We start from the raw sequence: 14,255 nt of genomic DNA on the forward strand, positions 1-14,255 counted from the left end.
ACGGAGTAACGCACCATGTAGTAACGATAACTGAGTTACTGAATTTAAAAAGTAATGCGTTACTAGTTACTGCCAACATATCGGTGTTACAGTAACGCGTTAATTTGTAACGCGTTAGTCCCAACACTGGAATATATCATGTAGCATATGTGCAAAACAACACCTGACAAGGTATTGAGCAAACACGGATCTAAGGCCGTTTTAACATTATCCCACATGATTTTGTTGTTCAACACAAAAAGGAACTATCAAATAACAAATAAACATTAATTTCCTCAGGTTAAGCCTGGAGGCAATGAAGGGTCGATGTGTTAATTGCATGAAACTGAGATAGACAGAATCCAAGTTTCACTTTGCTAACCCTCCTGTAACACATATCCATATGTGTATTCCCCTGTTAGGTGCTCACATTGCTCTTTCTATACTGAATGCAGTAATGCAGTCTGTATCTACGGAGTGTGCCCATACATCTGGATTTTGAGAATGAGCGGGGATGATTGAGGATTATTGTTAGTAAAGAAACTCAAAACGTGATGGTTACTATACATTTCAACTACTCCCCTTTCCTAAGTCTCAACACTGCAATTTCTCACTGCTTCTGCTTCTCTTGCCTACAGTTGCTGTTTGACTCTCACATGGGTCAGGAAGCAGGATCTCAGGGAGTCTCCATGCTTTGCTCCAGCATTTGGAGCCACTCTCCACCTATCACAGATTCCTCCATCTTGGCAGCTTTACAGTTTTACAGTTTTCCCTCTCTCTCGTCTTTTCCTCTTTTCATCATTGCTGGCAGTAGAACTGTAATCTACAATCTGCACTAATTAACAACCTTCGGAGGAAGAACACCAAACTGGTGAACTGGCACACTCGAAGCACACTTACAGCAAGACTTTTTAATCCTTCTTCATTCTCTATCCATCCTTTTAAAGGTGAGTTATGTTGCACCTTTAAAATGGAGGTGAGGCTTAATGTAGAGTTGAGACCACACACATACTTTTGCACACTCTATGACACACACAGAGAAAAAAATCGTTGGCATTGACCTTTCTACCAACTCTTACATGGCAGCTAGCCTCGCAGTGAAAGCTTAATGTGTGTTATCAGAGTATCTGAATAAACAACCGCAACATCCACATGAGCCAAGTTGGCAGCTCTCCCTCTGTGACATACGTGAAAAACAGTAGACCACACTTGTTCTCATGCTGTAATGGTTGTAGGGTTGGCGATATGGCCCCAAGTTAGGATGTGTGTATATTTTCCATATTAAAGTAACGGTAAAAATCACGATACAGTAAATAAACGGTATTTCATCACATGAAACTAATACAACTGCCTCGCATGTTTAAAAAACTGTGTTAAAAGACCAAAAAACAGTATAACTAATATGTTTTCAATATCAAAACTAAGGGTCTTTGCTTGCTCTTTGCTCACCGCGAAGTTAATCATAATAATAATCAAGTGTATTTATATAAGCACACTTTTAATTTGAGTAATCAAAACTCAACGTTAGCCGCAGAACCTTGAGGTGAAAACAGCCAGTTTACGTTACATACAGCTGTCATCTGATTTGTTGCGCGCCGAAAGGTAAGCGGTGAATGAGGTCGAAATTGAAATAATTTCAATTTTGAGAATTACGAGCCTGTTGGAAGGGAACAGTAATGGTATAAGTGAGGAATGAAAGAGACGATGTGCCACAGTGACCACCAACAAAAACACATCTTACTTCCAGGTGTCACTTAGCATCCTAAATCATCACATTCAATTACCATGGATTTAAAGTACTATGTATCTGATGCACATCATGATGCACATGTGTGTTACTAGGCGATATGTTTTGGGACAGGATGAAAATAATTAGGATAATTAGTTTGGCTTTGCAAAGGTTACCATTGTAGGCACCAAAGACTATACGTTGGAGTTTGGCTGATTAAAGATGAACTCATTGGAAATATGTGTTTTCCATATTGTCTTTGTCTTCGTGAAAACTAGCACAGACATATTCAAGAAGGCCAACACGCTCATACACTGGAAAATACACAAACACACACAAAAATAATCTGCGTCAAGCCGAGAGTTTCAGGTCTGGAGCATCAATCGAGTCTCTGTTCGTTCTCTTCACTCTCCCAGTCTGCCATCTTCAACCACCAACATCCCCACCACATCATGTCATAGGGCAGCAAAACTCAATACCAGACAGAGTAGCGTTCAAAGGGTACATCAATTAAAAGCAGGTATATGCTCTCCTTCAATTGCACAGTGAGCTGCATAGTCTAGGTTTCCATTCTTAATCTTCCCTTGGGAAAGTTACTGAATACGGGGGCAGAGTGGGAAGGTCACAGGCTGTCTCACACTGCTGCCATGAAGTCAATTCTTAGCATTTTCAAAAGGCCTTGATTGCCAATGTTGCAAGCAACAGTTGCTCCCAGAAAGATGGATTGCAGGGCCATAGTGCCATGAAAATGGGACACAAGTTAGAAAAATGTCTATAGCAGCTGGAGAAATGTGGTTTGGGAAAGTGATTGACAAAAGCCAACTTATGTCAATGCCCCTTTGATTAAGATACTCTACCCCAACATGCTAATTAAGGAGTCTAGGAGCCCAAAAGCAGAAGACCACACAGCTCCAAAATGTGTGGGATTTCCAGAATATGAAGCAGGGCATTGCCAGTAAATAGTTGAGTGTGTTGTCTCAACTTTCCCCAGATAAATAAAGAGCATAACACGTCCCCTGGAACTATCATGTGCAAATGCAGGCAAAGGAAGACAATTAGGACAAAAGGGGAAGAACATTATGGAGTGACAGAAGTTTACTTTGACTGTCCACCTCCATCTGACAAAATCAACTTCAGGTCGAAATCCTGACTGATAGCCCAAACAAATAAAACAAGAGACAAGGCGGGACACAAAGGAGGAATGCTAAGAGGACAGTAGGTGCAAAGAGACAGTTTGCCTTGTTTCCCGAAGAGATGCTCTGGCATGCCACTGATCACAGACAGCCTTCCAGCGTTAAGTGATTCTGAATAGCAGCAAGGGGGACAGCGAGAGGACAGAGCAACAAGACTGCTGGACCGGAGCGGGGCGAGTGGTGCTGGCAGGGCGGGCGCATTGTTCCGGGAGGCGAGCAGGAGGCTATCACGACCCGGGCCAACCGCTAGCCACGTGCTCCTCACCAAGGCCTGCATGAATTATTACATTTCATTCTGTTATCTTTCATCATGGTTCATTACAGACAGACAATTGAGCTTCAAGAGAAGCACCATGCTCAGGGGTCCCCCCAGATGCCCTCAGAAAGAGAGAGAGTGAGAGGAAGAGAGAGAATCCCTGCACTCTCCACTGAAAAGGACAGAGGAGGATGGACAAAAACACATTGTCCGTGGATTTAAAAAGGAGGCTTATGGCTGCTATGAAAAAAGAAAAAAAAAGAAATGTGCTTTTAGAAGGAGAGAAGAATGAATCTGCCCGCTGATGCACGCTCAATGAGATGTACGCCATAGAAAAGAAGCGGGAATTGAAAGGGATGGAATCTGAGGCAAATGACACTCCAGTGTTTTGAAAATAACTGACAGCTGCACAATAGGACACCAAAACAGACTGCAATCTGCCCATAGATGAAAAGACAGGCACTTGAATAGAAGTGCGACCAAATACATACATAGATACTGTCCATTCAGAGCACAAGTGGATAAATGGACAGCCGTGAAAATGGACATGAAAGGTGAGGTTTTGCTCTGATAAATGACGCAAACAAAGGGATAACTACAAAGAATGTGAGACAATTAGGCGTTCTCGATTTTAAGTACATGAGAGCCACAAGTTTTCTTGAGATTAGGCCTTGAGAGATTGTATTTACCAGAGTTACACTCAAAGTAAAACCAACATTCACATTTACACAAAGCAGATGGAACTTTAACATTTAAGTTGAGGTTAATTTGGTTCAACACAACTTAATCATAGCTTAATACAAACCTGTCTGAATCAATGATCCCTGAATGAATAAGCCACAAAGATCCAGACGAAATGCATGTTTTGTGGTATAATCGCAGTGTATCTCCTTTGTCATATGTGTCTGTATGCGTGAGTGTGTGTTCCTAATGGCTGTGTGTCCTGAGAGGTGAGTATCAGAACACACTTCTCTTGTCACTCGCCGTTCGCTGCATAACACAGACATTTTCCATTCTGTCAGTGCGAGCAGCGAGCACACTGGCTCCTTCTAAACTCAGCCGCCACTTCATTAAATGACTTCAGACTCTTGGCAGAGTCAGTGGGAAAAGTCTATATTAACTGTGTGTGAGATCCACGGGGTGACCAACAAAGGCCATAGTTGTTCCTCTATGCTGGGTGCTGCTCGGGGGAATTCCGAGGCCTATCGGGGTACCCCTCCACCGGGCCCTATGCCCCATTTGTGTCCCACACATGCTCCTGCTTCTTCTCTCTCTCAGACCTCACATACATGCAGACAGACAGAAATAAACGCACGAGGATGCACACTGGAGACGCATAAAACCTGGCTGACTTTTGCCCTACTTTCCAGGAAATGGTGTTACGATTGGGAGTTACTCTAAATCAGAAAATATAAGAGCAGAGCCAGCCACAGTGGAGAATAAGGTGCATTTGTTTTAGCTGGTGGCGCACAGTTTTTACATCAATATGCAGGATCGATTGCATTATGCAGGATGGAGCCAAGTTATGGGTTGCATAAGGGTAAAGCTGGGGTGACATGTGTTTAGACTGGAGAGTGGAGCGCGGGGTAGGGTGATGCGTCTTCACAAAGTCCAACGATGTGGCTGGCTCGTTTGTTTACAGGAGGTTCAGATGGAGAGAGGCAGCCTGGTGGTACCTAATGGCCAGGAGGAGAAGTTGGCCGTGAATCAAAGCATTAACTGTTGCTCAGCCAGGTCAAAGTGCTGGGTAATTTGAGAGCATATAGACCGATTCAGGATATGTGTCTTTCGTATAGTAGAGTGAGGAAAAAAAGCATTGTAAGTACAAATTCCACCATTATGCAGAAATCTGAAAGACATGTTTCCAAAGCAAGAAGCATAGGTTAAAGAAGGACTATTTATTGGCAAAAAGTACGAAGTTGACAGTGGGACTTTTGGTAAAGGAAAATTATGGTTTATTGAGTTTGAGTTTGGACTTTTGTAGCTACGATAACCCTCTACTCAAAGAATTCATTCATAAGATCTTGGAAAACCCTAAAAATAGGTCCAACAGCAACTATTTTTGGGGCATATTATGAAGGAATGTACAGATATGACAACATCTAGAAGAATTCCCTCAAATATGGATCTTGGTGTTAACCCAGAAAAGCAAATATTGGCCTGGCTTTGGATCTAGAGCAGACTTATGACTGTCTAAAACATACCAGCACTACATAATAATGCTTTATCGCACTCTTTAAATGAAAGTAAAAGTGAAAAAAAGTAATGATGACATAAATGACAGCTGTTACTTAGAGACACACTGGAGAGACGGACGAGCACTGAAGTGTGGTAGTATTTAGGTGAATCCTTGATAAACCATAGTTACCAAGGCAACATTATTACAGCCTCATCTGCGGTTTCACACCCAAAGACAAATAGAAAGACAGAAGAAATAAAGACACATCGTTTCTGATAAAGACACACACACTGTGTGAATATCTTTGGAAAGAAAGAACATAAACTTGGACTTGGAGAAACTGCGATGGACATTTTCTGACATTTTACAGATCAACAACTTCATCGATTATCCTGGCAAATAACGGGCAGTTTAATTGATGATAACATAATTGCTAGTGGCAGCCTTAATGGACAGTTTGCACCAACAGTAAATCAGGTCCTGTGCCATGTCCTTTTTCATTATTTTAAGTATCAACACCAGTTAATCAGGTCAAATGTGAGCATTTGCAGTATACAGAAAATTGCCATTTGAGTCAGATTTGACTTGGATGGATGCTGGATGATAGTGATAGTCAAGAGAACCAATATGTTGTACTGAAGTACACGTTGAAATCGGCAGGAGAACGCTAGCTGTAAGCGGCCAGTGAACCGAGTGTGCACTATGTTGCATTCAGGTTGTATTAATTACAAATAAACAGTTTTTGGAGATAATCGTTTTCAGGTATTTATAATAGCAGTATTCAGCTATTTGGAAAGAAGAATGACAAGAGAATAAGTGAGAGAGTGCATCTTGAAATATTATATTTATTGTTGGTTTTTTGGACCCAAGTATCAAATTGGTATCGGGAATAGTAGAATTTCACTAAAACTACTAACTTTCTGGTATTTCAATATCACTAGTGCCCACCTACACATAAATAACACATTGTTTTCAGGAAAAGATACGTGTTCAGTCAACTGAACACAGCTAACGATGTTGCTCTGGGGTTAAAAATAGTGCACAATGTCTAGATATACAGAGGCTGGAGCCAGCAGTAGGTGGAGAGTCCTCTGTCAGCTAGCTAGGGAGCTGGGATTGTTTCTCCTTCTGTAATCCCACACACTGAAACCTCTGTGAAGTGGTGAGAATGAGCGTGGGTGTGTACTGTACCGTATGTGTGTGTACAAGGATGAATGCACGCACAACACTTCCCATGCAGCCATATTCATTCACGACTTTTCGTCTTCCAACAGAAGCCATTATGCTCCTTCACGTGTTCACGATCACGAACCAGCAAAACATGTGATAATAGTGTAGAGTTCCTCTTCCATGTTGTCAAAACTACACGAAGCTCACCTTTCACTGGAAACTCTTCATCAAGGGAAGTTTACTTTCAATTCAAATATGCCACAAAAACGTAACGCGCACAACCACTAACCTATAAGTGACTCCCAAGCATCCTGAGGCATCCACTACATTACACAGGGAGATTCAGAGCAAGGAATGAAGGAATAACACCAGGCAACAATATGGCTCAGTTCTTTTCAACATGGGGTTTCACTCTGAGAATATTTGGGGTTTCAAAAAACGACATCCTTTCTACAGTGTATAAGGATTCTGAATGGGGCTCTCTGTCTCTAATTGGCCTCTTTTAGCCTTTGTATCAGTGTTCACACTCTCTGTCTCTCTTACAAACACACACTATGGTGTCTGCATGCACCTACAAGCACACATACCCACGCACGCTACATTCCCATCTAATCCACATCCATCCTCTCTGTGGAACACACTCTAGATTGGTTTTGCTTCTAGTATAAACTTCCAAGTTGAGGTCAGACTGTGGGGTCACAGGGGCCTACAGAGCTAGCCATGTAGCTTGACTTCAAAGAAAAACAGGCATAATCATGGGAGTGAGTTTGTTCAAGCTTTATCTGTCTCTGTCCTATTGTCAATGGTGTACAGTCAAAGCTTTGGGAGCTAGAAGCTGCCTTCAAAACGTTTTTGACTTCACCGGAATCCATTTTTCTTTTCAATTCAGGGTTGAAAAAAACAACAACATATCTACCTTCTCAGTAGACATTTAATTAACTTTTTTTTTAGATTTTATGTAGAAAGGGTATTGTTGCAATCAACTAAAAGGCATAGTGAGGACTAGTTTAACTGTGACATGCTTGTGTTGGTTGTCAAGCGTTCAATACACATACAAGTTTGTTTCAGGCCAAAATATGTCCGCAGCACAGTCAGAAACTCTCAGGTACAGAATGCTGGCATGAAATGCAACATCAGATCGATGATCTTGTTGATGTCTGATGTGAAAACAAGTATTTAAAGGCTGATTGTCAGAAAGCATTTCATATTAAGGAACTATTTACTAAAACGAAGGTACTGTGTCAGCACTCACATTCAAAAGCCTTAAAACTAACCTTTGGTGGCAGTGTACATTCATTTATTAAAACAAATACCATTGTATTGTGTCCCACTCATGTTTCAGACTGAGAGTATACCTCAGTGTTTTAGATTTCATCAACGTGACTTTTCTGCCCTCTAGTGGTGATATATGAGAACAACAGCTGTGCATAGTATCGGTCTCTATTCTTATTAAAGGGCAGTGTCACATTTTCTAGCAGTGTAAGAATGACAGGTTCAATAACAGTGTCACTTTAGATTGACATAAATAGAATCACGTAAAAGCTCAGGAAAAACAAACATTAGGTCTCGTTCTGAAATAATTAATAAATCTACATTTGAAAGTCAGTACACAGGAAGTTGATAGAATATTGTTGTGTTGACAGTGAGACAGATGTGAGTCCATTATAAGCTCTGAAGTACACGATAGTGATTCGCTCTTGGTTAATGTTATATTCATCTAATGATACATTTAGATGTTCAATCATACTATATTTTGATTTCATGGCTTATATTGCACAGCTTTTCAAGGGGCCACTAGGGGCCAGAGTTTCATGAGCTGCAGGCCGGATAGATATCAATGCCACATTATTTACAATCCAACGAGTCAACAGAATGCAAACAGAAGATTCTAAATCTAAAGAGCTCCGGGGGAAGCTTAATCCAAGACAGCTTCTTCCTTGAATCTGTTCCAATAAACAGTCCTGGAACACATGAAACATAGAAAGTAAAAGCTCTTTGTGATGTGTAATGAAACTGTAATATACTGCACATGGCTCAAAAACATAATACTAATACAATTTAGAAATTCTTAAGGGAATATCAAGGGGCGTTCATTTTTAAACCCCTATCTTAACAGTGTCAGCACTTGCAGGGAGTTAGTTCTAGAAAGAATACAATTGTAAATGTTCCTCTAGTTGGAATTACAAGTAGGCCTATGTCTTAAAAAAATGACAATTTAAAACTCATGTTCTTTGATATAAACAGTCATATTTTGTTTCCTTTTCATCCCACTAGCCCTACTTTTTAATTACATGATAAAAAGACCCATTTCAGGAAAAGTCATATACTAAAGATACGGTATGGGGTTTATTTGAACGGAATTGGAAAGGGTAAAACTGTCCCTCTTGGGAGTGCTATTGTTACAAATATGATATATCATATGTGTATTAATGTAACTGCATGCATCTACATGTATTTGATAGATGTCAAACATATTTGCAAGATCAGCTTGATTTTAAAAACAAATGTGTTCAAGAGGTGGCAGCTAACCACCTTCAACGTTTTTCTATCACACTTCATGACATAACTCTCGAGTATACGTTGCACACAGGGGGATTTTAAATGCCACCACACTGCTGAGTCAGCAGCTGATGTTCCCACCAAAACACAAAGTGTCTCAAAACAGATGTCATTTCTGACTTACTGTATACTGACTAAAGCAGCCAGCCTGTCAGTAAAGACGACCGCACAACAACACAAAAGAAGAAATGTTTCCACTTCACTGATTACTTCAAAAACACAACATGACAAGCCTTAGCGAGCAGGCGGTGGCACACGGTGTACCACTTATAACAACGCAACGCTGCGAATTAGAGTAAACAAAGAAAACAGCAATACAAGTGTTGCAGTAGTCTCGTGGCTTGCAAAGGCCACATATTCTTGCAACAGTAAAGATCAATCAAATCAAATTGTTGGAAATCATGTTTGAGAAATTGCTGCTCTAAGGCACGTAATGTTAAGAATGTTATTATGGCATTATTGAAGTCTAAGACGTATAGAAACGGAAACATTTATATATGAAAATATGTCAAATACGATACCATTTCACACTGATGCTTTGGTGCCTCACCCATGTAGCTGCCTTCCTGCAGTATTTAAGCTGGCATGATCAGCATCACACAGCCAGGGTGTTCTCTCTGCAGAGCAGCTGCAACATCTCAAAGCTGACCCTGGACCAGTTCTAAAGTAGACACATCTGTACAATCAGACACTTCTCTGCCTCCTCATGATGCTGCGATGAAAACATGCCAGAATTATACATAAAGAACTGTTTCACTTTTCAATCCTTTCATTGTTTGGCACACGGTTCATCATTGCGTGTATTCTTTGCATCTCAAGCAGGCTCTGTGCACAATCCCACGTCCTACACAGTGAGGCGGAATGCAAGCAAGAAAATAGTACATCTTTAATTGGTTTGGCTGCATCATCTCAGCTTTCTGAGACTGGTGTGGGGGAAGGGGGAGAGGGGGATAAGCCCTCCTTACTTGCCTCCCTTGGGTGACAAATAAAGCATTCATAAAAAACATTGACTTGAATCAAATAAAGTGTAAGCGTAAATAAGGCATGTAATACTTGAGAGAAGACATACCCAGAACATTGATTGTCATCACTGTTGTGGAATATTTTCCAAGGCCCATAACTTTGACCCAGTGTATCAGTTCAAACTGTCCTGACTGAGCACAGGCACCTGTAACCTTGGCTGCTGTGCTCTCAGTGTTTTGTCTCCCTGTTCCTGCCTGTTGGCGTCAGCTGATAGAGGTGTTATCATTCTATCTTGTTATGCAGCATGTTGATGATGCTCTCTGAACTAGCTAAATACATGGGTCTGGGGGTAGAGTTCTTCAGAATTGACGTGGCAACTCTACCGTGAAGTCAGAACCTCTGACTCTTGGACTTGTGATGTGAATCCTCCGGCCGTTAACTCCAAATAAACCATCATGTGTTTGACATCAAAGCTACTGCTCTTCCCGTGTCTCCTTCCTGAGTCGGTGACTCCCACTGCATAGCTACACAGAAGTTTCCTCTACAATCACTATAAACCGACTGACAAAATCATGTAAATAATGTAACTATTAAGCATCAACAGATGTTTCAAGATTGGACATAAATGCTGCCACTATAAAACTAAATAACACCATTTTGTGTCTTGCAGCAAAGCTCCAGGATCTAAAACTCCTCTAGCGAACCCTTTTGGGTTGTGAACTTGTAGAAGGGATTCACACCTGAAAGTGTTTACGCCAGAGACAATCAAGATCAGATATCATGCCTTTATTCATTTGAATAATCCAGAAAAAATCCACTACTAGCAACAATTTAAAGAATACAACCTTAATATATCGTTGCTGTAACTCATACATGTATACATTAGGCCAAAGCAGATAACTTGTGGATGTAAACTGATTTGCTTGCTATGCTAATCTTTTTAGCACACTAATGTTTAAAATGAGCAGAAATGCTAACATTTAGATTGTCCCTATTTGTTTTGCTAATGTTAACATTTCCTTGCTAACGGCATAAGCATATAGCTAGCTAACATAGAAACATAATTGAGACTTTTTTCTGCTTTACGTTATGTTACGTACCCTTTAGTTTACTGTGTATTGAGATGTAAAGCTAGTCTTGTTTACCTGGTGTTATGGAATGAAAGTGATGCAATGCAATTCATATACAAATAAATAAGAAATAATAAAACATTACACTGCGCCAGTGGAATGTAAAATGTATTTGTTGATGAATAACAAGTGATTTTCCACCTTAACAAGCATGATTTTTTCCAGTGGCAATTTATTACAATTTTGTTGTAGTCTTTTGTTGCGACTGTTCTGATACTGAAACTTGACTGCATGAACAACCGTTTTTTTCGCTCGACTCTACATGTTTTGTTCTCCCTCAGTGTAGCTTAACCACTTTTTTCTTCACATGTATTAGGCTCTATTCTGTATTCCTGTAACATGAACAGCTTCTGCATTTAAAGCAACCGAACCACCAAAACGCTGCCATCTGTCTGTCACGACAGACATACGCCTTGTTTGTGTCTAGGAAACGTGACAGGAAGTGATGACGTCAGTATGTTTCATGTAAAAAGGCAACTAGGTTTCCTGTGACAACATCAAAACAAACAGGGTGTCATCACTTGAGATCATTGACACGCAGGTTTAAATTCAAAATTATTTGCTGAACTTAAACAGTGTTGTAAAAATGTACACACAAAATCAATATGCATTGTATTTATAAGTACATCTAAACATATTCATTTCAATATGTTTGTGTTCTTGCCAGCTCAGGTGTTGTTACATAATACAGAATCCACCAAGTTCATTTAAATCTATGTGACGCGTGTTGAACATAAGAGTGAAGTATGGGTTTTTTTTAGATGAGGAATATAAGTGAATTATCATCTAGCTACAGCTCACAGCTTACTTTTTGAGCCTCTTTGCTAGTGTCAGGTTTCATCCAAAACAATACCAAGAGCCAAAAAGTGTTTCATGGTCCAAAGACTTTCAGAATAAATGCCACCTGTTAAGTTTTTACTCAAGCAGAGACACATTACAGCCAAATAGAAACCCCCTTACAAAGAAAACGGTACACGTAAGATGAAATAAACCAAGTTCAAAAGAAAGAGTCACATTTCCAGAGAAGTTACAGTGAAGAACTCTTGATAGCCTTCATAAAGTCACTCCCCCCGAAAACTCTGCCAAAACTTAAGCGGATTCACTCTCTCAGCCAGACTGACAGGAAGCTTTTCCCTCCCCCTTCTTCCTCGACCCTCCTTCAGCTGAGGGTGGGCGTGCTGAGGAAATACAGATGCACGCAGATGTTGACGTTACACAACGAAAGTTGTGCCCACATCCGTTCACAATGAAGACTTTTGTGGCCTATAGTAGGCTGCTCAAAACAGTAAACAGTAAAACAGCAGGAAGCAAAATACAGCACTTGTACAGTGCAGTACACTTTCAGCATCACTGGAGCCCAGAGATAAAAACAACAATGGTTTAATTGGGCTTTTCACAAACTTAAAATCCTTGAGTTATCTTGTGACTGGATGAGTCAGAGAGAGAGATAGAAATACTTCCAGGGAATGTACTTGGTACTTCTAAAGTCAAAGAAAAACAGCTGTCATTAGCACTTTTTAAGTGGTTGACTACATCATGAGGAGCTTTTAGAACATAATTGAACACTTTCTCCTGTCAGTGTCTCCTTGCAAAGTCAATGGATTGCTACATGTTCTTGTTGCACACTAAAGTGATTCGTGATGCCTCCACTCATCAGCACTTTGACACATTCAGAGCTGCAGCAGCAGTAGTTGCCAATAACAGATGTGTCTCACTCTGTCAGTGCCAATGAAGAGTGATTTCCAATAAACTCTGTTCCATCATTAGCCTGCTCATTGGAAGAACCCAGAAAAAAAGAAACCAAAGGCTTATTAAGTTTAAACCATCAATTTATTCTCTTGATTTTCTACCAAAAACACATAATATGTAAAAGACAGGGGGAGCACAAAGTGTCAGGACGACACGTATGATTCAGACTCAATAAGGGGACGTGACAACTGACAAAAGCCAAATGATAAACTCTTTTTACATGCCTATCAAACGAGGAAATGGGTCTTTTAACAATATAACCACCACACACACCGCTAAAAAGACAATTAGATTTTAACAGTCTCAGTGTATAGCGTTTTACTCTAACGTTAGTAGGAGACGTCATTCGGTGGAATACATTAAAGCATTGCCTACTTTAATGTAGCCTACCGTTAAAAGAAGGCTTAAAAAGTGCAGCGTTTCGTGTTTTTTAAGACAAATTAATTAAAAACATGTTTCTTGTTCACTTGTTACACTACATGACAGATGTTTCGCACCAGCAGGGCAGGGATGCGACTACTACTACGAGTCACGAGGACACACACACGTTTGGCTCGCGCACACAAAGCACACATATACGCACATTTAAAAAAAAAAACAGTAAACAAAAACCACTCGGTCTTACCTGTTTTGCAACGTTGGGGTCAATTGGGTGCTGCACCGTCGCGCATTTGCGTTGTAAAAAGGGTTAAAGAGCTTTAAAACAGCGTGAGAGTTGTTTACAAAGTTTCATCGTGAACTCCGATTGGCCTGAGTGAAGTTAGTCGACGCCCCAAACCTCGGTCACCGGGCCAGTCCGAGTCCAAAAAGTAGTTTCCTGGACTTGCTGCTACTCTCATGTAGGAAGCAAAACATGGAGAAGGAGGCGAGTTGTTGCACCTTAAACGTGAAGTGTAAAATGAGTAGCTTAGGTTTTTTTTCACTCAGCTTTTTTTTGGTTTACCCGTTGAGCCAATGTCGGCTGCATGCAGACACACAGGCTGCAAGTAAAGCATAACAGACCTATGGTAACTGAGTGCAGGGGTGCGTTCAATGCATGTAATGCCGATAAGTAACAGTCACACATTGCAACAGAACACACTCGCTTTTTGTCTATATAAAAAAACAAAAACATAATAATATTAATAATAATAATAATAGTCATATTACTAATGCTTTGCTTTTCATTAAATAAATAATATCCTTATATTTTGTATGAATGTTCTGCTTTGGTCTTAGAACATTTGGTTTGTTTATATGGACATAAGTAGGCCTATACTGAAATACCATGTTTTGTTATCTTTAAAAAATAATTCCTCAAAGTAAAAACAGTTGTAATGAAGAATTGTAGGTCATTATTTGTTGAAAG

At 40.2% G+C, this 14,255-nt stretch overlaps 1 long non-coding RNA gene across 1 annotated transcript in view; it reads right to left on the reverse strand.

Moving 5' to 3' along the window:
- The window catches only part of LOC117542797, a 150,858-nt gene extending 137,020 nt beyond the window's left edge, over positions 1-13,838 (reverse strand). Inside the window, exon 1 of the long non-coding RNA XR_004568489.1 lies at positions 13,533-13,838. This is a non-coding gene — a long non-coding RNA (uncharacterized LOC117542797). The remainder of the gene's footprint in view (positions 1-13,532) is intronic.
- Between the last annotated feature and the right edge of the window lie 417 nt (positions 13,839-14,255).

This window comes from Gymnodraco acuticeps, unplaced genomic scaffold (assembly GCF_902827175.1).
Source record: "Gymnodraco acuticeps unplaced genomic scaffold, fGymAcu1.1, whole genome shotgun sequence".
NCBI lineage: Eukaryota > Metazoa > Chordata > Actinopteri > Perciformes > Bathydraconidae > Gymnodraco > Gymnodraco acuticeps.